Genomic DNA, 27,069 nt, shown 5'->3' on the forward strand with positions numbered 1-27,069 from the left:
GGTTGTTCAGTCTTGAGAAGAGGAGGCTGAGGGGACACCTCTTCACTCACTACAACTACCTGAAAAGAGGTCACAGCAAGGAGGGTGTTGGACACAAGGAAATAAGCTCAAGTTGCACCAGGGGAGTTTTAGATTGGATATTAGAAAGAATTTCTTCACAAAGCGGGTAATCAAGCATTGGAACAGGCTGCTCAGGAAGTCCCCATCCCTGGAGGTATTTAAAAGACATGTGGACGTGGCACTAATGGACATGGTTTAGTGATAGGACTCAGACCAGGTTGGTGGTTAGACTTGATGATCTTGAAGGTCTTTTCCAACCTAAACGATTCTAGGATTCTATGACTGGTCACTCCCTTTTGCTAACTCCTGAGCAAGGCCTGAGCAAAGTCTGAGAGATGGCTGAGGTGGCAAAACAACCCTAGGGAACACTGTGAGAGGCCTCCATTGTGGCCCATCAGGTTCCAGTCCCCAGCAAGGTTTGGAACAATTAGGCCCCTAAAGGCCCACAGCCAACTCATGGCATAGGATAAATTTGTCATAAATTGTCCATGGTAGGAAGTTTAGATTAATTCATCCTGTTTTGTTTTGTTTTCCCACATTTGGTGTAAATTATACAGATATACCACCATCCTTTAACAAATTCAAGAAATACCTTTTTCACATTAAAAAGAATTTGTTATCTTTTAGCAGTTCACTCATCTTACTAAGCTTCTCACCAATAAAAAAGTGCAGAGAAATTAAATATATATATATTTCCAATACAAGGAATCTTGGAAGTATGTCAGAGCCTTTTCTCTGTCATCCCATTTCTGTTCATGATTTTAATCATACACTTAATAAGACTGAAATTCACCTCAAAAATTCTCCTCACAACTGTCAAGTATTCCTTGCTCCTTTCCTTGAAGCTCATTTGAATTCTTCGAGTAGCACCATTTCTGTAGTAAAGCTCCCTCATGACATGCTGACTCTCTGATTGACAGGTAACATACACAGGCAAAGCAGAATGCCAAAGAACACGACATGATAAAACCAAACATAGCTTAATACAGTTATGATAATGCCAAGCTGCTTAAAATTCTCTGTACCTTTGACAGACTAGCCATATACTGTTCGTGTCTCAAAGCTGTGCATCTGCCTAGAAAAAGCTAGCTTCTCTGGTCCTTGGAGAAAATAAATACCGTCTGAATTTTAGAACAGGTTTAAACTCGAGCTAAGTAAATTGATTTTTGTTGATGAGAGCACCATGTTAATTGTGATCTTTCAGACTTAAAAGCATGCATCTTGTATTTGATTGCGTATCTAATGTGTGATGTGAAGGCTACCTGACGTACATGGTACTCTTAAAGCTTGTTGAACAGTAAAGACCTGACTTTTAAATATTTTCACAGTTGAAATCTGCAAGATAAGTTTTTTTGAAACTGTAATTTATGTAGTCATATTTGCAAACAATACTGAAAATAATTGAATTATTTCTGTGATTATTCTTCAAAACTTGACTGCAGAAGTAACAACCAGACTATTTCAGATTTTCCTGTAATTCAATTCAAGCAAGAGGAAGGCAACTGCAGGTGACTTCAATAGTGAGCACAAAACCCTGAGAATGAATAGTTCAGCAAGCAATTTCTGAACAGCTCACAGAATAAAAATCATTCACTCAAGCAGTGCATTTGTTTCCAAAGCCAAGGATGTTGGGTAAATTCAGGAGTCATTTATAGCCACAACTTTGCATGCTGCTATATAAAAGGTTTTCCTACCTAGAGATGCCAGTGTGCAGCACAAGGGGCATAAGTCTACAGCATGTTTTTCACTCCTGCCACTCCTCTGTGGACACATTTGAGCTGACATTAAAGCCAGTGTAGTGCTAAATAAAACAGGGCCACAGCCGTACTTAGTACCCTTACAGCCATAAGGTACACCTGATATAAGGGCAGAAGAGCTTTCTCATTCCAAGGTGTCTGAATTAATGCCTGTGTTACAGCCCATCAAAGATATGCTTTGTAGCATGAAACATGTGGTGTGCCTGGCAGTGTGCCACGGAGACGTGTGAGTAGTTTGCGAAGGCAAAGTGTACTAAGAGAGTGCTGCTGGTGTCCATGGTGGGAGCCAAACCCAGCACAATCTATCTAACATTGCTCTTACCACGGTGTCTCCTGTCCTCCGAGCCATACCCAAGGAGGATCTCAGCAGGCACCAGTCAGCACAGCATGGTGGGGGGCATGCAGGATGTGTCCAGAGGAACAGTCTGAATGGTCAGCAGACCAGTGCTGGAAATAATTCCCCACCTCTGTTTTATTTAGCAGCATAAAAATAGTCTGAGAATACAAAACCTCCTGGCCTTTGCACAAAAAAGAGCACAAAAGCCTTTTCCTGCCACCCATCCACAGCAGCCACAAGAGGGGTAAACACCCTGCTTATCTGCATGTTGTCAAGGCTTGAGTTTTAATTACCTCTTTCTTTTAAAATACTCTATCCCTAACTTTGTGGTCACCACCACCCTTTTATGCCATAGACTTCATGTACTCGCTCATCTTCTTCCTGCATTCCTTTTAAGATCCGAGGAAGCATTTTTGTGCCCAAGGCTTTTTTAATTTTTTTTCCAGATATACCAGCCAGTAATAAATTAAACTATCTCCATCCACATTCTGTCTCTGGCTTTTATCCATAGACTATCGTAGCTAGAGCAAAATGTCAAGTCCAGACAAAATTAAGCCTTTGCTCAAGAACTCTCTTGGACTTATAATAAATATTGCATTCTGAGCAGATCACAGTAGAAGACCAGTAACTTTGAAGCAGAAAGTCAAACAAAGCTTATGACTTGGGGCTGATTTTTTCTTCCAAAATCAGATTTTTTTCATTTGAAAAGTTATATACAGAAGTTTTCAGTCAAGCCAAACTGAACTTTCTTATATCACCTAGCAGAATCTAAACAGTTATGACACAGCTCATAGTTCCACTTTCTTTTACTATGATATGTCACAGGAATATGAAGCCTCCAAAATTCTCTGTCATGCAAGCTGCCTGGCAAAATGTCTTCCGCGCAGGAGCACAGCACTGACTTTTGCTGTCTTTTCACAGCATCTCATCCAACATGAATTCTAGGCTAGTTTTTCCTCAAGAGGTGGCTGAGTAAGAGTCTGTGTTATTGTTTAATATTAGAAAACTATTTAGATACTGAGACAAAACAAAAGAAATAATCTACTTGGGAATTCAGAAAATGTCTTTTATTTTTAAAATATCAAAACAATTTTATCTGATTTTTTTTTAGATGGAATACATCTTCTGTAAAGGAAAATCACTTTCGCATTTTTAACTTGATGGGATTTCTTTGCTTGTTTTACTAAACATGAAATTATTAAACATGATTTTTCCCCTGGAAAAAAAAATCCATGAATTAAAAATGCACAATTCTTTGTTGTTAAAATTGTATGAAAATTTGTGCACCCCCATACATAGCAGTCTGCAGTGTTTTTATATAAGATCCATCTCCCTACCCGTGAGTCTCTGGTTCATTTTTCATTCCTCCATTATACTTGCAATCAGGCTGATTACTGCTGTTTCTACCTTAGAAACATTTAGAAGATTCAATTTTTTTTTCTTTACGAGGCTGAGCCAGTTACTCAGAACACAGCAGTTTCCAGAGTTATTCCTTAATTACACTCATTCAAAAAATAATGGCTTAATTTGATAAATACCTTTAATTTGAGATTTTCATGTTTCAACATCTGCACCAAGGGTAAAATGAAGAACTCCCACTGACAACCATGGAAAAAACACATCTAATGATACTCTCTAAAATGAGATTTTTTTTTTGTCTTTGTTCATTACTATTCCTTAATTTCTGCTTTGGGATCTGCAGCTTCTCAGGTGAAAGAAAAGAAGAATAACAGAGAGAAGTGCAACACATGGTATGAGGTCACAGAGTGTGCTTGTTTTATAACGGAATTTTCAAGATGAAGCAAAATGATGGGGACAATGACAGCACCCTTACAGATTCATTGTAGGAGTTGCAACAAGCATCTTATTCAAATGAAGACCTAGTTCATCCTGAGGAAACTGCTGCCTAAGAGAGCTAGCAAAGATTAAAGGAGATCAGCAAATACTAGCTGAAACTGCAGTATTTTGAATTGAGTTGTGTTACTCTTGACTTATGCCTTTAATGGGTTATGTTCACATTTGTTTTTTCTTGCAATCTGAGTTAAATAAATTGCTATGCAAGCACAAAATAACGTTTTCAAATAGACTCATTCGTGCATTTATCTATAGCACTGTAATCGTCCTGAAGATCAGGTTTTATTTTTTTCCCCACTAAACAGTGAATGTCAGCTCCTTCGGGTGTACAAGGTGTCATCAACTTTATGCCAGCTTTGCTGACTCATATAAATATCTACACTTGTAAGCATTCATTTTCTTAGAGCTACAGTACATTATGTACTAGAAGAGGATCAGAAGTAAGCAAAATCATCTGGAAAATATAGTCTAAATTTATATTGCTTCTGCTGAGAGGATTAATTTAACTGACTGGAGTTAAAATATATATTAAGCCATTAATGTTTATAAATCTAGAGACACGGTAAAACTCATTTTACATCAGCTATCATTACCAAGCTCATTTTGTTTGTATGTGTTCTTCTGTTGTTACCTGAGTGTTGGGAGTACCTTGAAATTATAAAGTAGCTTTATGTTCAAGGGCAAATGAAATCTGTGAGTTTGGACCTTTTGAAGATTCAAGAAAATCCAATGTTTTGTTTGATAGTTAAACACCACACACACTGACCAAAACCAAACCACAGATTTGTTTTCTAAGGACACATTCAATTACCTTCTTTGATGGGGAGATGTACAGACAGGAATATATGAACTCAAGCTACTATTTCAAAGTCTCAGCTGCTCAACTGCCATTCCATCAAATCCTTAGGAGAAAGGTGATCAGCTCCCTCATTCATCAAATGCCTTCCAACAGTATCACAGACAACTCCCCTTTCACTGCACTGTAATACCAGGGGCAAAGCGTGGGTCACGTTGCCAGCCTCCTTCTTCTTCCCAAGGAATGCAGGCAGTAAATACAGGAGGAAACAGCACAATCACACCAGTGAGAGGATCAGGAAAAAAGGGATTTGGTTTTGGGGAGAGCTTTACAAAATATTGTATAAAATAAATTTAAAGAGACTAAATACTTATTCTACTTGTGTTTGGAAATGGACACAGACAAAATTTAATAAAAACAGCTTTAACTCTCTGTGGGAGAGAGGAAAGGCTGAATTCCATATAAATTGATAGAGGGCTGGGTTTAGCATGTATGTGTAGATTTATTGATGTGATTTTATGATGCTTTCACTACTTCTGAAATTGAATTTTGATACATCTTGAAACTAGAGCTTTTGAATTTTGAATACTGTCTCCTGTTGTACCAAAACTAAACAGTAGACCTAGTTAGTTAAGTATTGAAGACAATATGAGTTGCTCAGCTCAGCCTGTCAGATGCAGAGTAAGTCCTAACATTATTTACCCTTTTAATTCCATTGACTTAATTCATATTTATCATTTTAAATTATGTCAGACAATTTTTAAATGCAATTAGGTGGTTCGGGGAAATGTTAATGGAATATTGAGCCATCTCTTCTTAAGGTCATCAGATCAAAATTGGCATGGGTTAGCCTCACAGCTATACAGATTAATCTGACAGTCTCCATCTTTTACAAGCGGACTTCCTTCTGGGAACATCAGTAGTGAATACAAATATTTCAAAAGTATGAATACTCCCTCATCTGAATTCCAGCTTTCATGGTATTATTTAAATTCATTAATTTCAATTTCATTAATTTCAATTTCAATTCATTGTCTTGATTTGATAACTGACTCTGTAATATTTTATATTTTTTTCAAATTTATGATCATAACAGAACAAAAATATTTAGATTCTCACTGCCATGAGCATTTAAATTGACATTACGAAATACTTGTTCTCTGCACACTCCTAATGATAAGCTGACTGGAAAAGCAACCAGTGCAAGTATGCGTTTTTTGAAACAGCTATTTTAACAGAAAGCAAGATCTATCTATTAAATACCTGTTATTCTGGTTCACTGCAACTTTAAATGTTCTGAAGATGGGTTCTTAAGGCTATACAAGCTCAGTAAAGTGTCATAAATTATAAGAAATATATTGTAAACTTAAAAACTTTAAGCAATATGTTAAAGATTTCAACTGACTGTCAGCAAGCTTCACTTGATGTACACAGCAAGCAAATACAAATAAAATTGTAGATACTGCAGAAACATCTTTTTAATTTTATTATTTGAACCACGTAGCTTTAACCATTTTTTAGCCTATCTGGTGTTGTATCAATTTACACCACTGTTTGTAACTCTATACAATGAGGAAGATAGAAGAATATTAGAATCCCAGCACTGACTTTGAGAAAACATCAAGGCAGCCTTGAAAACTTTCCATTATGAATTTGACAAACCAGTACGCTGAGATTCAGTGAGTAACAGGAGTGTCATTCCCTACCAACACGAGTGTTATTCCCCTACCAAAAACTGGAAACAGAGGTGTTATGTCCAATCTGTTACTGATCACGTATTGGCTGCTGCAGCTCCCAATAAAGCAGAGACTAAATGAAATCTAATAAGCCACTGAGTCCCACAGAAAACAGAACCTAAACTGAATTGCCTTACAGTCTCAGTTTCACATCTAAGCAAGGGTAAGTGCTGTCTTGAGACCCAATACTACAACATTACTATCTTATGACCCAAGTAGTCCATTTAAGTCATAGGAGAGCCACTCAGTGTGAATTCCTGTAACCACATCTAATGTTTCCTTTCTATGACAAGATGCACACAGGAAACCAAGTGCCACAAACTCAGCTTTGCAGTATACCCAGCTAAGGCACCTTGGCACATACAGTCCCATGCAGAGCATCCAAGCAGCCTGTTCAATGCAGGAGCCTGCAAGACACGGAAAGAAAGGATGATGCCCAGTGATTAATCAACCCTAACCCAGAGATGTGACAGATCAGCTCACAGTAAAGGAGCCCAGGTGCTGGAAGATCCAAGTCTCCACAGACCAGTTGGCATTTTATCTGGGTAATGCATCTCGTGGAGTCTCTCAAAGTGCTAGGCTACGGGGTAGGGAAAATAAGCACCATTTCCTCCTCCTTTCAGCAAAAAAAAAAAAAAAAAAAACATGCTGCAAACTGTGAGCTTGTCAGGTCACAGTGACAAGACAGGAAAGCAAATGCATAGTTAGTGAACTCCAATACAAAGCAGCCATGGTACAAACATGAAATTCTCAACACTTTAAGGTTTCAGCTGCTGGGAAACTGCTGGCAGAAATGCAGCCAAAGTCTCTAGATGTTCTGAGCATTACAAAATGACTGAATAAGGCTTTTGAAGGTCTAGCTTTGAGACTACAGTGACCAGTGTAACACTTAGCCACTAAATCCCTACCTATAACCCTGTTTCGGTGTGCCAGTGGTGTGCCAAACAGAACATTTACAGACTGATATATAGCAATTCCTACAAAACTGTAATGCTGGCCACCTTGATGAACATGCTTGAAAATAATCTTCCATGTTCTAAAATGAATGCAGTACAGATTCACGTCTTTTTTTTCTTCAAACAGTCATTTTATTGAGGATGATTATCCAATCTACAACAAAGCCTGCAAATCAGGGACCGTATCAGAGAGCAGTACAAGGGACTAAATTGATCTAAGCTAACCCTAGGGATAAACTGAGTTTTCTCCGATTTACATCAGTAGCCTCAAAGGAGAATTAGATTTCCTGAATATCTGTGTTAACCTCATATGCACATTAACCATAAGAAGTAGAACACTGTAGTAAGTAATTCTGAAGGAAAAGAGAACATTTCTCCAGGCAGTTTGCTGATAGACTGTGAAATTTGTTTCTGCAGGGATTACAGTGTCTTATATTGGACTTTGAAAGGAAGTGATCATTTTCAGAAAAAAAAAAATAATTCAAATTTCATTTCTGATGGGACAACTGAGGATAATGTAACTTCATGCTTTTGGGCAGGAGCTGATTTCATAGGATTAAAAATGGAATTTTGCCTTTATGGAAACTTTCACACTTTTGGCAAGCTGCATTATGTCTGTCCTCTCCCTTCCACTGAAGCATTAGACAAAACAACTGTTGGAAATAATGGACCTGTAGAACCTAAAACCCAATCTGGTGGAGCAGATTGTGTTTTTGCATTCAGAGCTATTTAACAAACCAAACTGTGAACCCAGTCTGCAAAACTGGTACCTTAATAACCTTCAAACAGGATTTTATATTGGCCAGATGGATGGCAGCAGAGCCTAGGCAAGACTGGGGTCTCATTCTGCTAGGTAATCAATAAACATGAGAAATAAAGGGTGGGAGAGAAAGCAAACATGATAACACACTTAGAGTGTGCTATCAAACACAGTGCAGAAGCATCTGAACAAGCGGAGAGGAATTATTCCCATAACTTGAACAAGGGCAGCCACCTCTGCAACCTAATGAGAACTTGCAGCTTCCAGGGTGGCACGATGCCTACAGACCTCTACGTTCTAAAGGCCCCACTCCCCTGTGATCTCAGTCCACTATTACAATATATAAAAATGCTAAGGGACACAAGGGGATAGCAAGGATCATATATTTGCTTAGTTGGCTCCTGAGGACCTACCACAAACAATTTTAGCACTGATTTCATATCCCTTGCTTCCCTCTTCATTAGGCATTTAATGCTCTTCTTCCAAGGCCTTTCCAGAGCAGACAGCCAGGTGCTCTTCTAGCCCTGGCCAGCAATTTACAGGTCCATTTGTAACGTGTCTGCTATTTCTTTGTCCTTTTGGGTGGAGCTACTGCTCCAGTTCCTGCCTTGTTGCTTGCTACGGCCAACAAGTTTCAACAATAAATATTGAGTAGAATATTAGAAAGATTTGCCACTGCACTCAAAAATTGGCATAATAAAATATGAATAGCATTTTGAACCAAAGCAATAGAAAGAAACTTTAGCAGTAAAAATTAACAATGTATCAGTTTACTGCCTTATGGTCCATTGCTTATTGAGTTAGTTCAGTTTCCTCTTCAATGGAATCATAAAGGCTTTCAGTAGGAAAATAATTTGAAAGACATATTTGTTTATGATCTTGCACTACCAAGAGAGAAATCAAACCCATGTTTTTGAAACTGTCTTTCAGAAAAAAAGTGCAGTGCAGAAAACAAGCTGCCTTCACTCAGGAGGGTGTGCCAAGCGTATAGGAGCATTGCAAAGAAACTCTTCAGAATATGCAATTTTTCAAGGTGAAAGAAAATCCTTGTCAAATTGTAGCAGTGAATGAAAATGAGAAAGTATGATTAATAGCACCACTGAAAGTAACAAAATAAACCATGAATGCTAAACAATCTAAAATTGTACAGTGAACCTACAAATATGAAGGATCTATATAATTAATGTACATTTTAGTGGCTTACTAGCTTTCTAAATTCTAAAGGATATGCAAACGCATTCCATATTGACTGTGCACAGTTTCCAGCCCAGGACTACGTAGTCAACCACCAACTCCCTTTACATCCTACTGGTTATAAATAGTGTGCTCCACAGTGATTTAAGAGTAGTCAATCCGCGTTGCTCAGAGTTTTGGGGGTTGCTGTGTTTTGGCTCCAGTTTGTGAGAGTGAGCAATGCTGATTTCAGGCTCCTGGAGGAAGTACACTTTAGTTTACAGAAAAGAAAACCTTGCTTAGCTTTGTTCAGCTCAAACTAGCTGTTTCTTCTAGCATTTTCTTTTAGAAATAGCAGCACACAGCACACACAGAAAATCCATATAACGAAGTCCTTAAGTAATGGTTTTATTCCCTGATCCAAATAATTGATAAAAACCCATAAGAATGGGACTTTTCTGATGAAACTTTGAACAAGTACATTTAATATATTTCATATTAAATATTCACTTCATATTGATGAGCCCCTTGAAATATTATGAAATGAGCCCCTATATTATGAAATATAACTTATGAGATAAAGAAGACTCATCATTACCTCTGCATTTCATTGATATGTGAGTTTGGAAAAAGCCACATAAAGGATGCTCAAAGTGATATATCTGGGTAAACTACTCCAAGAATATTCTGGAGAGCTACAAAACTGCTAGACGAATGCAACTTTGTCCTGCATTGCAAAGCAAACAGTATTTCTGAACTTCTAGTTGAAACATTAGATATCTATAATTAGACTCCTGCAAATACACATTCCTCTAGCTCAGTTTCATTTCCCACCATATTTTTTATCTGAAATTTGAACTTACAAAAAATAAAAATGGATCCAAAGCATTGTTTTTATAAATGATCTCTGTCCATGCAAGAAACTTTCTAGTTCCGAAGAATGAAGTAAGAAGTAGGTTCAGGTAACCTATTAGCAACCCAACTGCATCAGTCAGCCTTCCTCTGGAAAAAAGATTTTACAAGTCCCCACAGTATAAATATATCCTGAGGACAGTTTTCAACATGTTCAAAAATTCTCACAAGAAAGTTATAGTTAAATCCTCAAGGAAAGCTGAATAACAAATGAGTGATGATACACAATTGTGTTTTATCATCGGGTAGCTTTTATTTTAAACTTATTTTTTATCCACCTGGGCAATATGGCAGCAATATTCCCAGGTCACCAAATCAGTAACATGAGTAAATCTCTCACATTTCCCAACAGAAATTCTTGCCAGTTGCGCAGCCGCTTCTGTGGAGAGAATGCTTGACAAAACATTGGCTGTACTGCAAGATGGATCTTCTAACTCAGGGAAGACCAGACATCCCACAGACATCCTTCATTTAAATTTCACACTTTTTCATTTCCTGATACTGGCAATAGCACAGAATTTCTCTTCCTACTAACTTATAAGTCACTAGTTTCTGTCATCATGCTGTCGTGACCAACTCCACTTTCCTCTACCTAATAACCACAGTCAGTATTTCCTCGCTCCACCTCCCATTCTTTTTCATCTTTATATTCTGCTTGTTTCTCCACTAATTCCCTGGAATATACTGCTTTCTTTCAGCATCCACTCTTCTTACCTCTGAAATGTCTGACATTATTATAATTCATAAATATCTATTTTGTAATTCATGATAAAATAGGAAAAGAAAAAAAAACTTGTAAAAAAGCAGTCTAACAGCCTTATTATAACAGAATAGAAAATCTGTTCACAGCACACTTTGTTTCCACATAATCAAGTCTAATTTCTATGATATTGTTGGGTTTACCACTGGGGCTGATTGCATCTGTGCCATCTACGTGGTGGTTGTATAAGACAATCAGGTTATGTTCCCCACTGAGTCAGAAGATTGAGTAATTGGAAGACTCGGAATATATTTGACCAGAACAACGAATTCAGCATCTTCGCAACAAAACTGGACATTTTTTAATACTTTGAAGAATTATTATGATTAAACATCTTTTATCAGTTAGGTCTTAACTTGAAGTAAATTAGCAATGACTAACTCCTATGACTTAGACCACTTCCAGTTTAAATGAACAGATCTTGTCCCAGCTAGAGACTGCCAGAACTAAGGAAGCAATCATAACTGGCATGATTTCTTCGGGGTTTTGTTGTTGCTTTCATCTTTTTGCAATAATCACTTGGAAGAAAATGGGCCTTAAAGCTATATAACTTTTGCTCGTGCTACATCTCAAAAATATTGTTGAAAGACTTGTGTATTTTTCAGTCTACTAACCAGCCTCAAATCCCTTTGTGCAACCAGTTGCAGTGCCTCTCATGTACTATATTGTGTGTTTATCTCTAAATATATGAAATTACATAATTTACAGATAGTTATCACATCTGTAACATACCTTGCAAAAGTTGATAGCAAACTGCTGATAGGAAGGTCAGTTATCCCAGGCATTTTCATATACCCTATATTCCTGTAAAGGTCAGTTTCCTATTAGTTTGAAAATATTAAAGTTGCTAGAGGGTACAGTATAGAAACCGAATGCTCACCAGACACAGAGCATTGTATTCTGACACTGAAGATGCTTATCTTTTTTTCTCTTAGAACAAGCTTCATCAGTAATTTTAACACTCTAAAGTTGAGGATTAATAGTTCATGTTTGTCCATATCAAATATATCCGATAAGATTAAAGAGGATAATTAGAATATACAAGATTACTTTAGAAAAACGAAAGAAATTACATCAAGGCCGGCAGGCTTAAAAATTAAGCATACCTGCTTGGCTATTGTGAGCGATCATGTTTCCTTACCCCCTCCCACTCTGCCTACTAGCACCACGCTTTGGGAACTAGCAAGGCAAAGAAATGTGAATTTTACATCAGTCCCTCTGAAAAAAATTATAAAAGGCAGCCAAAATTACAAATCCTTACATTTCTATTAAGTAAATCAGAATATTATTTAGATAATTGACTCCTGATATGTAAAATAAAAATCAGGCTTTTAAGTTTTGTGAAGAAGTCCTTCATGACAGTTTGGGTATATAAACAGTATCTTTCATGGGGTTTTCCATAGGTTGGCTGCAGGACACCTTAGTGTGACTTCTGCTGAATTTAATGGCAGTTTGACTGTGAAACTCCCATGAGAGTGAGTTTAGCTAGCTGCCTATGAATGCTGTAAATAATCCTACCTCTAGGTTCTGAAAGTAAAAAGGCTATTAACAGTGCTCCTAAACCTGTGGTTAATGCCTCATAATAAATATTTAGATGGCTTCAGGCTGTTCCCTGGCAGAATAATGTACATCACTAATGCCACATGCTGGCTGTGAAAAGTACTGTCAAGGCTGAAAGAAAGCTTCGTCAAACCATCCCGCAGCAAATGAACTCATTATTCCTGCATCCAAACCTGCAAAAACAGGCTCATACAGCATCTGGCAGATAGAAACCTATGTCTGCTCATCTTGCTTCAAATCCAGCACCACAAGGTGGCTTGACCCCACTCTCCTACTTCACCTGAGTAATACCTCAAACACTGTAGGTCGCCATTCCATGTGCTGGTCGCCTCAGCAGTACTTCCTGGTCAGGCTGCATAGCTGGCCCTCTGCTGGGACAGGAGAATGGATTGCAGTGGCCCTTTCCCTTGGGCCCAGGGCATGCACCTGAAGTCCCATGGGAGCTGCAGGACAGGCAGAAACAGCTCCCTCATGACTCTTCCTAGGCTGCACCTGACCTCCAAGGAGACATGTCACAGGTGTAGGGCAATAAGAGTATTTGGATACACACACAGCTGAAACAAAGCACAGGTGGAAGAAAACTAGCTGTACTTAATATTACAGAAACAGGCAAACTCTTCCCTGAGTGTTTGGAGTTCTGTTTTCTCCTAGAAAGAAAGCTGAAATGTTTTGTTTTAAATTACTGCAAAATGTCTGTGTAGATTTCACTGAGGTAACACCACATCTGTATTCAACTAGGTGTTCATGTACCTTAAACTACCCCCCTTTAGTTCCACTATATAACACTTTTATTTTTGTATATTGACCTTTTTCCCAATTAATGGCCCATTTGTGGAAGGTATATACAGTTGTATCTGCGTGATATGGCTCATTAGAGAGGTACTGGAAGTAGTACGTATTATTTCCTTTTGTCTAAAATGCATTAATTCAGTAAACATATGCTATGATATTGATTGCCAAGGTCATTTCCTAACATCTAGAAAGAATAAAAGAAAGAAACCAGTCTATAAACATTTTATTTTAAAATAAGCTCTTTCTTTTTTTTTCCCTTTTTTTTTTTTTTTTTTCCTTTTTAGGCTTCATAACAAACACTCTGGACTACCTTTTCTATGGAGTGAATCTGCATTTAAGCACCAAGAACATGCATTTGACACAAACAACCAAATGTAATTTTCGTTAGTATGAGATGCCTGTATCAACCAAATGTATTGACATATCAGGTGCTGGTAAAAGGAAGTCAGCATTTAAAGCTGTTAAACTCAGAAAAATACATCTGAAATCCATAAAAACCTAAATTCATCATCAGACAATAGGCAAACACGTAGATAATGGAAGAAAACATCCCATTGCATTCAGAATAATTTATGACATCCAAATGGAGGATTGAAATTTGTGTCACTTTTAACACATGGAGCATTATTGTGCTAACAGCCCATTCAATCACATCAGCATCATTTGTACTACTACATAAATGTACCTTAAACATAAAAGCTGTTTTGTAGAGTTTGTATTTGATGGCTATGTGCTTTCTTTTTCATAAGTCTTTTTTCATTGATAGGTTGACCCGAGGGGTCTGGTTGAAAAAGGTTGCATTAACAATGTGATATTATTTCTTAATAAACTGGCAGCACATATTATTCAGGCAAGATACAAGGCTTTAGCGTGTAACAGTAGGAATGCTCATACAAGGAACAATGATGCATGGCACCTGGTTAAAGGTGGATTTACCATTCGGAGCAAAGAGGATTCTCCCTCCCCAGCTACAATGCGTGGAGCACGGCAGTTCCAGGTGCCAAGGAAATGGGACTTTCAGACCCCTGAGTGATCCTAGGCAGAAACATCTGCACTACAGTGTTGTAGGAAATACGAGGATCTGTACACACTGCAGCCCCAACAATGCCTTGATGGGCTCAGACTAAATTAGTCTTACTGAAAGGAGAAATGTATTACCTCTGGGTATCAGATGGGGCACCTGGGTCATTTGGGCCTCTCTGTGTCACTTTCTTTTGCTGTTTGAAAGCCTACAGGGAATATACTCTCAGTATCCACATAGACAAGGGAAGGGCAGAGGAACCAGCAACACTTAGGAAGGAAGGGGCTGAAGGTCACTAGCAGAGTTAGTAACAGAGGCCTAAGCCTCGAAGAGAGAGTCAGGATCGTTACCCACTAATGTATACCACCTATACTGCTAAACTACCTACAATCTGTATCTATTGCATAACCTGGTGTTTTCAGATGAAAATTTCAAAGCTGCAGGGATACATTGGAGCACAGTGCTCAAAAAACACCTTCCTTCATGGCCAAGGATGTTCCCGTTGCTTTAGGTGAGATTTTAATGTAATGATGCATATGTAGCTAATAGATAGAGTGGGGTCACCACTCTTGCTGGAAACATCAGCTTTAAATCATGCATACCAAGACACTTAAGTACTTCTGAAAAAGCTGCTCAATAATTCCTTCATCAGTATGAATCGAACAATAATAGCTACCTCCCTGATTCAGAGAGATGTAACAAGACCTAACTTCACAGGCTGCATCAAAGCAGATTTCAGAGGATTAGTCTGTGCTATTCTTTAGATGCAATGCTGATGTCCCTCTGGACAGATTATTTATCACAATATATTACAGCTGATTCATGGGTCCTGAATACAAATAGCTCTGCTGATGTTAAGGATGTTGCAAAGCTAATAATGATAGCTATGAATCCTCGTTTACCATCACTGCTCTGCAAGCATGTAATTCATTTCAGGAAGGTGAGAAAGCTATTAAAAAGTAGCATAATGTGACTCATTCTGTCAGCCAGTATAAATAACACGGGAGAATCGGAGAGTTTGTCAGTGTTTCTCATGATTTGGGGTGTCTCTGAATGGTAATTCTCTTTCCCTCTAGGCTTGGTGGATGTCTTGCTACCTGTTCCTTAGTTACCTGTAAGAGAAAATACCTGTTTTTCATCAGTGATAGAAAGTTTTCATTCTTTCAGCTAGCATTTTAATATTGCTTTGTAGAGGGACCAAACTTGAACGCTGTTTCTCCACTTAAAAAGAAAAAAAAAAAAGAAAAGAAAATAAAAAAAAAAAAGAAGCTGACTCATCTGCTCAGGATTTAGTCACAGGAACAGTAAAGAGGACTAAATCTCTCAGATAATACTTAGAATGAATGATTTAAACAACTCTAGGAAAAGGTGCAAGTTTTTACATGCTGTCTGCTCTGAAACTGCACTATATTTAGATTACAATTGAAAGGCAGAGTAACTGCCATTTAAAGTGGGCAGAAGTAGATTAAGGCAAAGGCACTATAGATCTGCTGGTGTTGTTTACAAAACATGTAGGTTATGCTAAATCACCCCAAACAGCCTGAGATTCCCTTCCTCCCCATGCCATACACTGTGGCCCACACTAAACTCCTCACTGGGAAGCATCCCTCAAAATACTTGCTTCTCCTGGATCAGCCTGCACTTGTGGGCAAAGTAGAAACTCCATGACCAGACCAGCTCTGAACACAGTAACATTAAATCACAGGCTCTATTTCCATAAGAGAAGACATTTCTAGCCTGCGTGAAGGCAAAAACAAAATTCTGAATATGAGAGTCCAGGGTAGGAAATACCTGTTTCAGTATGCCTGAAATGATAATTTACATCTGAACCCTGAACACCAGTAGCGTTCAAAGGAGTAAGAAGGATGTAAGAAGCAGGCATCCCTGTAGGAGCCTCTTTTGCCTTAAGCCTGATCAAAGCCTGATGCTGTCACACTCCTGTGCAGTATTCCAAATTCTGAGTTTGTACCTCCTACTAGGTTGCTTAAAATCTTGTAAATGGTCCACAGAAATATTAAAAAATAGAACACACAGTCTTCCATAATATCCAGCACTCCTCAGCCAGAAATTGGCCCCAGGCTGTCCTCCCCCATCCAGAGATTCCAGAAAGATAGATTTCTCTTCCTATCTTAAATGGGCTTTGTCAGTTCTTAGAGAATGGAAATAATAGTCAGGGGGAGCAGAAATGGTGGCAGACGATAACATTACCTAATAAAATATATGAAATTAAATTTAAATTAATTTTAGTATATTCATCTTAGGTAAGAAATAATTATTTCCAGTGGTTAAAATATTCTTCCACATTTCTGACACAATAGTTATTAAATCTTTTCAGAAATTGTCAGTAGACTTTTAAAGCCATAATATAAGACGCCTTTACCTTAGGAAGTATATTCAGACTGAAATAGAACCTGTAAATGGATTTTTCTTATCATCCATGAAGAAGTGTAAACTTAATCTAGTTGCTGGTTCTTTATCTCAATTCCTTTTTAATTGACATTCTGCTTAAACTAATGAAAAACCACCCTTTCTAAAGTCACTGCCATTAGTGCCTTATTCTGGCCTTGTCAAGAATGACTGACAGAGAGGTGAAGCTTAAACACTGATAGTTGGAAATCTTTCTGTTAATCCAAAGTCAGTAAAATCTTCAGACTCTTCAGACTGAACATATAGCTATTATTCCTCGTATCTAACTTCAAGAGGATTTGAAATGGTAGATACGGCAATTCAATAAGTCTTTAGTACGCTCTTAAAACTCCACTTTAAAAGCTTCACTGAGTTATTAAATATTGTGATTTATTCCAGAAAATGCCTTTAAAGAAAGCTTGGGGGGAAAAAAATAATAATAATAAACAAGAAACATAATCTTTCCTACCTTACTGTAATTCAAGCTGCCAGTTCACGAATACAGCTGTTAGCCAGAGTCCAGATTCAGGTGATAAAACCACAACTCAGAGGAAGAGAGGAGCAGCCAAGCAAGCCCAGCCTACAACAAGTCTCTCTCAATTCCCTTGACCAGTAGCAAAAGTATGTTTGCTGGACACCAAGAAATGCAAGTTGGTGACAAAGGGCATTATATCTGTAAGAAGCATATTATTCAGTTTACACTACCACATTAATACTTCACTAGACCACTGGGTTAGAAAAAATATTTCCAGGTTCATTGGAAAAGTGATCCCCTTGAGTGACAGCCAGAGATCTTTGGAGTTCTTGGCCCAAAATTTTGGGTCAAAAAGTACAAAAAAATTGATATAATTTAGAAAGGTTTTAATCTGGGGAGAAAAAAAAAATCCATTTCATGTTGTAATGTAGCCATTCTCTAACCAACTATATTAATCATCTAATTAAATAAGTTCAAAATCGTAAATAAATTAAATACTAGCTGAGCAGATTGCCATTTTTATCATCTTGAAAGTCCTATGAATGTTTACATGCATTTATGTTTTCTATATGAATATTTTGTTTATCAAGCCATTCTGTTTTTGTTTTTTGTGTGTGTTTTTTTTTCCTGTAATCATTTGAGCTACAGCTATCAATGTACTTCTTGGAAACTAGGACTGTAATTCATTCTTGTCAGAAACAGATGGCTGAGAAAATGAAAGCAACAACAGCAATGAAAGACAAGGCCACCTGGGTCCATCAAGCTGATGAGAAAAGGTTGTGAAGCTAATGCCAGTGCTATCTGGAGCCAACACAAACAGTCTTTCAAAACAAGAAGAGTTAGGAATCAGTCGATAATATATGGGGAAAAAAAATCCCTGTGAAACTGGAGGGGATGCAGTCCTGGGAATTTCAGGCATAGTCAGCATCATAAAAAATACCAACTTTGAACTGAGTTAAAAGATGGAAAAAATGGATAGTCAAGCAAAAAGCCATAGTTTTTTTCTCTGACCCCATTTCTGAATGATGCTCCTAACAAGTAAGGTTAATTTGACTTAATATTTTAATGGAAGAATACAATTAAAGAGCATTAAAACTCTTGATAAACTGCTTATCCTACCTCCCCTGACAATGCAGGATGGTTTCTCCATTCCAGAGGTCCTTTAAGTATTTCATGAACTATCATAGACCATTCTCTGAAAATAGTTTCAGAGCCACAAAAAGTTCAATTTCTTCCTCATTCTGCTACTTCAAGCTCCTGAACTGAGTGCCACCACTTCTACCAGACCAGGTCCCTGTTCATAGGTTAAGCCAGGAAAATAAATAAATAAATAAATAGGATTTGTAATGAATGAAAATAAAGGGGAGACTTCTCTTCTTCCTATGTCAGGTCCTAAAGCTGTCTCTCTGCTTGGCATGGGCCCTTGGAAGGGGGAATGACATGTGGCTGCGCCAGGAGCATCATTCAGTTACTAAGTGCTTTTCTAGGCATTATTTCAATCAGAAATTGCTGTGCAGCATCACGCAGTTCCCATGAGCACTCGGTAAACTTTCTCCTTTTTAAGAACTTCAAGCTACCAGGTTCTTTTTTTTTTTTTCCTACTGGTTTATCATCATTTAGGGATATTCATTTCATACAGCAGTGAATACAGCTTGAATTGGGCAAAAGACATCCACTAATCATGCAGTGAATTATAAAATGACTCTGCTTTAACTGTGGTCATGCAGCTGACATACCGTTGGAAATAAGTGAAGTTCTGCACCAAAGGTAGAACAGTAAAAGTTACAGTGATTCCTCTAGGGAACATTAATTGTATCAGGTACTTTCATGTCTTTTATACTTCTGCTTGATGACATCTGTGGATGATCCCTGAAGACAAATATCATGATATATGAGATCAGATACATGTGTTTTCTCATTGGCCTTTCTGAGGAAGAATACATACACACATGTATAAATACCATAAATTGTTACACTAAATTAAGCCACCACATTAGCCAAAATAACTAAAAACAATGGATTAAGTAAAGGTGTTTGGCTGAAAAAAAAAATCCTCTGCAATTTGCTGGTTTCTCTTTTCATTCACCTATAAAATCACACAGATTCACAATGAAATTGGTTGATCACAACTTGTTACTGATGTTATTTCTGCTTACAGATATAACATGTGGTGTGATGCTGAGAGGCATATATTCATAGCAACCTACGGAGACTTGAGTCCCTGAGCTGCACTTAGAAAAATTCACAAGGATGCCCATATTTCACATGCAAATGATAGCTCAGTGAGACTTAAAGGTACAGTACATATGAAAGATGTGGAGTTACAGTCATAAGCCACAATATTTATTATAGTGAAACAAAAGCCTTGCTCAAACAGAACTGCTAGTCATGGGTTGCAGTAGCAGTTATCTGCAACTGCAGCCACTTTGAGCTTTTGGGTTTTATTTAAAAAGCTTAATTGGAAGTTTTTATTACTCCCAATTAAGCTTTTTAATTAAAAAGAAAGTTGAAAGAGGCTGGAGGCAAGTATTGCTGAAACTCATATCTGCACAGACTCCAAGGGGGAAAAAAAAAAAAAAAAAAGGAGTTTTGTAGCACTGCAACTGTCAGCCAGCTGCAGCTTTCAGTAACGCTTACTGCTGATCCCATTTACCTTGCCAGTGGCACACTGCAAATGCAGATACACACATCTAATTGGAAAAACAGGCTTTCAGCTTTAAATAATACTATAAGGATATGAATCCTGCTTCATTCCTGCAAGGGACCTCATGCGAGTAAAAAATTCTTCCTATTCCCTCATCTCTGCTTTATTTACACCATAAACAATTTGAGCTTGGTAGATGTTTTCCAAAACTAGGGTAGATTCACCATACAATGAAGGACCTTCCAGCAGACATGCACGTTTCTCTCCAGTCCTCTGGAGACAATGTACAGACAGATAGATAACATGTAGGTAGATGAACAGGCAGATAACATGTTCAGAAAAGAGGGACTCTTCTAACCCTTCCTTATAGAATCAATATGAATCAATATTTCTGAGTCTTATAGAATCTTTTAAATACTTATAGAATCTATACTTTTGGCCTGAAATTGATTTAGTCTTTTCCTTCAAACTCAGTTACTTAGTATAGGCTTTAACACTTTATTGGGATTAAGGAAAAAGCACTGGTTTAAAGAAAGAGTGAGAACTATTATTGAAATCTGCAACATTCGGCTGACAAAGCAGAGACTAAGAAACCTGCACATATCCAAACAGCAGGGACATTTTTTAGATAATAAAGATCTTGGACCACATTTCAAAAAATTCTGTCCCCAGCTGTTGACAGCTCAACCTGTGGCTTCAAAATTTCAGAAACATTTTGAATTTGAGGCCTTTTCTTAGTCTGTAATAGAGATAAAGAGGTGCTAGGTAATCACTTCCAGCTCCCAATTCCACATTCTTCCCATAGGTCTGGGATTGTTCCCCATAGCGCAGCACTTTCCCAGAAAGAAGGAAAGAAGGAAGTAAAAAAAAAAAAAAAAAAAAGCTAATATTCTAGCAAGGATTTTGGAACAGCTCTTGGAATTTACTCTATTGTTTCTGGAGAATATCTGGTGAAAATATTTTCAGAATCTACCCAGTGACAAAGATTTTATTTCTACTTTAATATATTCATTATCAAAGCGCAGCCTAGTTAGACAACGGCTTCTTTGTGAATCAATTTTGAAACTAATTTTAGATATGTTTCCAAGATACAAATCTCCACAGAGCTGCTTTTTACCCCACCTTTGCCTTAAGTAAAAACCGTATTGTAAATTGCACTTGGAGAATAGATTTATTTTGCGTAGGTCTTAGAGGACAAAGTTGTAGTAGGGAATGAAAATTAGGATCGTATACTTTTTTTATACACAGTTAAAGGGTGATAAGTGAAGGGATTATCCAACCTGCAAGCTGAAACATTTTTCTCAAGAGCAAGAGGCATTTAATTCCACGGTAAATGAAGGATTCAAGAAAGGTTGATTTCCTCCTTGTTAATGTAGCTAAATCTCTGTTTTGAGCTAAACCCAGAAGGTGAAGTGAGTGAGTAAACATCTACCATTTGTCTTAGAATGACAAAACAAAGATTTAGGGATGTTCACTTGCTTAGATACAGTCCAGATAGTGTTTTGATATTTTTAATAGAGATTACAAATCATGCTGGGTAACGTTTGAAACAGATAATAGAATCATCTGAGTATATTAATCTTTAAACTTTTATGTCTTCTGCATCTTTCCATCTCTTCAAAATTTAATTCTGAATATTTGCCTGTTTGTTCGCACATCAAGGTTATTACCAAAGCTTACTATTTTAAAGGGAATATGCTTCAGAGATATTAGTGATCTGAGGACCAAGGATCCAATTGTAATGCTTCACTTTAAAAATCTTAGAACTGATCTTAGTTATGTCAAAGCACGACGATTAACCCCACACAACACAGTTAGATATCAAAAGTTTGTACTGAATATATCTTTTTTTTCTCCTCTGTGATTTCATAAGCCAAAATGTCTCAGCATGGCCAACACAAATGGTTTCTTCTAGCTGGTAAACAGCAGTGCCAGAAGGGGCACACGTGGTACATCCTGAGCTGTGACTTGCGAGTGATGGTCAGTTTTGCAGGCTGCTCCCCTCAAGATCACCATGGCAGCCATGAGAGGAAGCAGCCACATATAAGCATTGTTCCCCTTTGCCCTCTTGCTCACAAAAATAATGTCCAAGGATGAGAAAAGGAGGCAGTTTGTGTTCATTTGCCCAAGCATACATTAGCACAGATGATCTATAGGTGAGTCCCATAGAGGAAAAGAGCTCTGCTACTGGTCTACTCCACGGATAGACATCTACGCTGTCTGATCCTGAAGTTGTGCAGATGGAGAGCAACTTTTTGCTCAGCCAGATAATGACAGGACAAGGGGGAATGGTTTTAAACTAAAAGAGGGGAGAGATTTAGATTAGAGGTTAGGAGGAAATTCTTCACTCAGAGGCACTGGAAAAAGTTGCCCAAAGATGCTGTGGATGCCCCATCCCTGGAAGCGTTCAAGGCCAGCTTGGACGAGGCCTTGGGCAACCTGATCTAGTGGGTGACATCCCTGACCATGGCAGGGGGGTTGGAAGTAGATGATCTTTAAGGTCCTTTCCAACCTAAGCCATTCTATGATTCTACGTAATGAAAAATAATTCAGGAGAGACTATGATAATGCAAATGATGTTAAATATGTTAAATAATAGAAGCCATTTCAGATACATAAAGATGACAGTCTTTTTGTAGATTCTAATTGTTTTAAAATGAGGCCAAAACAAAACATTGAACAAAGGAAGAGAAACAATGCTTTATTAAGAACAAAAATTTCTTTTAAAAATGCTGGTGGCAATATTGTAAATACATTTACTTTGATCCATTGGTGAGCACTGGAATATTTTTTTCATGTTTATGGACTTGATTTTATGTATTTGCTTATGAATATGTCTCTTAGATACAGGCTGGTAAAAGTTTTTAAACAAGTCATTAAATATAGTGTAGTAGGGATTACAATGAGTTTATTTGTTTCCATATAGAAAGAAATGAGACTACATTGTTTGTTTTGTGAAATGTTACTACTGCTCACTGAATCTGCTGTGGCCATAGTGATAATATGGGCATAAAGGTTTCAAAGCCAATTTCAAGTGGGTTGTGGCATCTGGTATATACTGGCAAACGTCTTTAGCAAGTGAGAAACCAAGACAAATAAATCAGGTATAAATCTAAATCACTGGCTTTATTCTCATGAGAATTGCATTATTTTCTCTGAGAAACTTGGCAGAATTTCTTCTTCAGGAAGTTAGCCCTCCTGCAGGGTGCGATACCAGCCGCAGGGGCAACACCAGCCTGGCTCCCACCCCATTCAGGAGTGGCTGGAGCGATGCTCTCCTCTGCTCCAACCAAATAAGCCTGACTCCAACCTACATACATAAATCTGGATAACATTCAGGATGTGTCCTCGATACGGTGGGGGCTGGGGAGAGAAAGAAAAAGAAAATATATTCAAATGAGTCTACATTTTTCCTTTCTTCTTACCAGGTTGGCTATAAACGTCTGCCTTGCCTAATCTTTCAGTCAGTCAATCTCAGTCAGGGAAGTCAGGGCACTTAAGAGCTGCCGAGGTTCCGAGTAATTACCTGAACAAAAGACCGTCTGGGATTGGACTAACTATTGGCTCATCTGTATTCAGCAGCGTTTTGAGATCATGAAAGGAGAAACCTGGAAAGTACAAGGGAGGAGATGCAAAAAAGAAGACAAATGAAAAAGGAAAATGCATACTGTAAGCGTACACCATAAGAAAAAAAGGTAGGGATATAGTGCTGTTGTTTGACCAAAACACAGATTTCTGAGAGAATAAAGAAGTTGAAAAAAATAATAATAATAATTAAGAAGGCTTCTCTGCTTCAGCATTGAGTTTCTGCTAAAAATAAGAAATAAGACAACAATAGACATATGAACCACTAATTAACAAACACACACCTGCGCTGTCTGAAGCCCAGAGTTAGTTGTTTCAATTCATGATGGAAACTTAGCCTTGGTTTCTCACATAACTTTTCTGATCAACAAACCATTTAATAAGATGCAAAATTTCTTTTTCTTTCCCCCAAACCACTTGGAAAAGTCCTAGTTTCACCGTGATGTGAGGTGGAAAATACTGTAAGATAAACTCAGAAAGTTTGGTGGGACAAGAAAATTGCCACCCAGCTCTAGCTGAAGCCTAAGCTAAGGTCTGTGTTCAGCCAGTGGGGCTTAGTGCTCTACTCAGGGAAAACTCCAGTTGGCAGCAACATTGTTTTAAACATTTTGGTAGGGTCTGTAAAGACAGTGGGGCCTGAGTTTTACCATATATCAGGTGGAAACATTTTCACTTTATTATATGGGTACAAAGAATTCGACGCAGCAATGAACTTCTGTAGGGAGATATTTTATCCAGAGATTCAAAAAATTTACCATTAGATCACCTAAAATTCGTGTAAGCCATATAAGTTGTCCCAATTATGTTGAGCTTTAGCTTCATCTCTTTCCTGCATTTTTCTTTGGTTTCAATCATTTTTTTATTGCTTGCTTTCAGACCTACACTCCCAGCAGACCAGTTCCTAAATTCCTTAGCGGTCTTAATACAACAAAAGCCACCATCATGAGTGGCAGTAATTGGAAGCCTTGTTCACAGTCTCAGCCTATGGGCTAAGTATTGATCGAAGATGGAGTCAGAGCTCATGCTCCTTCACTAGCTAGAACAAGGAAGGAAGCTGCATTTCATATTTTGAACACTGTGCGGAGGCTCATAAACAAAAAGAGTGTGGGGGTTAAAAAAAAATAGCTATCTGACATTATCCATATATTGCATTCGCTAAAGAAGTATTTCCTGAGAATAAAAACAAAGATCTAGGGAATAAATAAATAAATGGTGAGTATTGAAGTGAAGAGGGAAAAAAAAAAATCCCTCCCTCAATACAGGCATGTTGAGAGGGAAGTTTGTTTAAATAGGAACTCTGCATTCCACCCACAATAGCTATTCTCATCCGTGATGAATGCAGACATAAACAAGCCTGTATGTCTGCAGCCGCTCCCTCAGCCCTTGAAATGCCATGGCAAATTTGCAACGTGTGTCTCAGAAGATAAAACCACACAGATGTGAAGAACTGCCAGCTTTTCCAAACAATCCATGTAACACCTTTGAACCTAGTACTAAATGGCATGAGCTCTGGATACTTCCACTCAGATTCTGACTGGTTTTCTGCTCTGGGGAGTAAGACTGACCTTCATATGATGCCAGCCTCCACTTTCCTTATCTTGTAACTCCTTAATGGTGATGCCTAAACAGATTTTAACTCTACAGAAGTCCAAATGTCCAAAAGGCAGTTGAATTCCTCAGAAATGAGGCAGCTGACCAGAACCAATGTGCAGAACAGGAGATTATCAACCCATAATCTGTAGCATAAAACTTGCCTTCGGCTGGCATGACTACCAAAACAGCAGTGGTATCACTTGTGCATTGCTAGCAGTTATGCCAGACATTTTATACATATACGTGTAGAATTACACAGTATAGAGAGGTCAATTTTCTTTAAGATAGACAAAGACAGGTTCCTAGTTAAAAAAAACAATATTGCTTTAAAATTATAATAATAGCTGTAAGAAAAGGAAGAGGAATGATGGTGACCCACAGCCCCCTCTTCGTACAAGAGCAAAGCAGAAAGGATGTTGGCAGCTAAGTGAAAACTGACAGCAGCCTTTGGACAAAAAGCAGCCAGATGAGGATGAATGACAGCACGGACAGAACCTATTATTAATAGCTGCAAAGCAGGAACGTTACTAGGAATCACTTAAGTACCCAGGAAAGCACCATGCTAAACACCTTTCCTTTGCTGACTGTGCTTTATATTTCTGCAACTATCGCAATGAGTAACTTATTTGGAAATGCTCAAAATTCTGAATATATTTCTAAACAAAGACTGAAAACCACTTTTCAATGTTTGTCAATATCTCTACCTGTGGAGCTCAGAGATTGCATTAGATTGTATTATTTTAGCACCCAAACTAAGAGATTAACAGTCTTAGATGCCAGCAGTAATTGCAGCCCAGAACACAAGCACAATCAGTGCTTCCCATAAGGCTTTGAAACTATGGGGTGGGGTGGAGGCTGCACACTCCCCTCCTGTCATAGTGGAAGTATGCATGTCTATAAAATGATTATATACTTGCTGAAAGCTAAAAAGATATCTGCTGTCTTTGGAGTTGCTTTGATACTGTTGTGAAAACCTCCTTAATTGAGGAGGCCTCAAATGGACCAGAACTGACTATAACTCTCAGCTGGCATGCGTGTGGTCTCAGCTGGCATGGAGGGTGTTTAGTTATCTCTTTATAATGTTCTGACAGCTTCTAATGCAGTCCAGGTTTCTTCTTTTCACAGTAACATGCACATTACTTTTCTTGTCTTCGTTTTAATTCCTTCCAATAATTAAGGCTACGAAGTGTTTTTGCTGATATCTTGAGCTTGGGTTTGCATTTCAGAAACAACCTTGATTTGCTAGGATGAAGTGATACAGGACACGAAGTAGGATAAACATTCCTCTTATTATAGCTGCTGAATATCACATTTGTAGCAGGTGAATTATCACAAGAGGCAGGACAAACATAGGACAGACTACTGCAATAGCAATCATAGCAAAACAAAGAGGGATGTGTATCGTGAATTGCAGACAGAATAGCCAATGCAGACATGAAATGTGTTCAGTGCTGTGAACAAATTACAGTATTTGGGATCTGGGGAGATTCTAACAGAGACTGAGCCTGTAAAGGAAGGAGTACCTTCAAAAGCAGCAAACTGGGATGAAAAAAAATAATAATAATAATAAAAGAGAGAGAGAGAAAAAAGAGAGAGAGAAAAGAAGAGAAGAGAGTACCATTTCTGTCTTGATATGTCCTGTAGAAATTAAGAGATAATAGTTTCCTTAGGGCCACACACTGAAATCATTGAAAACGATTTCATAAACAACCCCCTCATACACACTCCACCCCAGGGAATTATGGATCTGTACCAGTTGTGGCATATTCCAGGGTAAAAATATGCCAGTCAGGCAATCTGTAGCTTTAAAGTACTGTGCTAGATTCACCCCTGCCGGCACAGAGGGTTGCAAATAATTTGAATAATTGCTGCAGAGAGCAGATGGTAGAAAT

The 27,069-nt window shown here is 38.0% G+C and overlaps 1 protein-coding gene and 1 long non-coding RNA gene across 5 annotated transcripts in view; one reads left to right on the top strand and one right to left on the bottom strand.

Annotated features, from left to right (window-relative positions):
- Nucleotides 1-5,832, top strand: part of LOC310893832 — an 86,396-nt gene extending 80,564 nt beyond the window's left edge. The window contains exon 6 of the long non-coding RNA XR_014579345.1: nucleotides 3,857-5,832. This is a non-coding gene — a long non-coding RNA (uncharacterized lncRNA). The remainder of the gene's footprint in view (nucleotides 1-3,856) is intronic.
- The window catches only part of LOC310893830 (uncharacterized protein), a 141,487-nt gene that overhangs the window by 96,528 nt on the left and 17,890 nt on the right, over nucleotides 1-27,069 (bottom strand). For 2 of the 4 annotated variants that reach the window (XR_014579341.1, XR_014579342.1), the window contains exon 1: nucleotides 12,953-13,090. The exons of 1 other annotated variant lie outside the window; for it this stretch is intronic. The gene's annotated coding sequence lies outside the window, so the exon portion shown is untranslated. Of the gene's footprint in view, nucleotides 1-12,952; nucleotides 13,091-23,099; nucleotides 23,363-23,525; nucleotides 23,608-27,069 lie in introns of those variants that run through there. One more of the 4 variants, XR_014579343.1, reaches the window with a different exon arrangement.

Source organism: Anser anser (genome assembly GCF_964211835.1).
Source record: "Anser anser genome assembly, chromosome: 2".
In the NCBI taxonomy this organism is placed as follows: Eukaryota; Metazoa; Chordata; class Aves; order Anseriformes; family Anatidae; genus Anser; species Anser anser.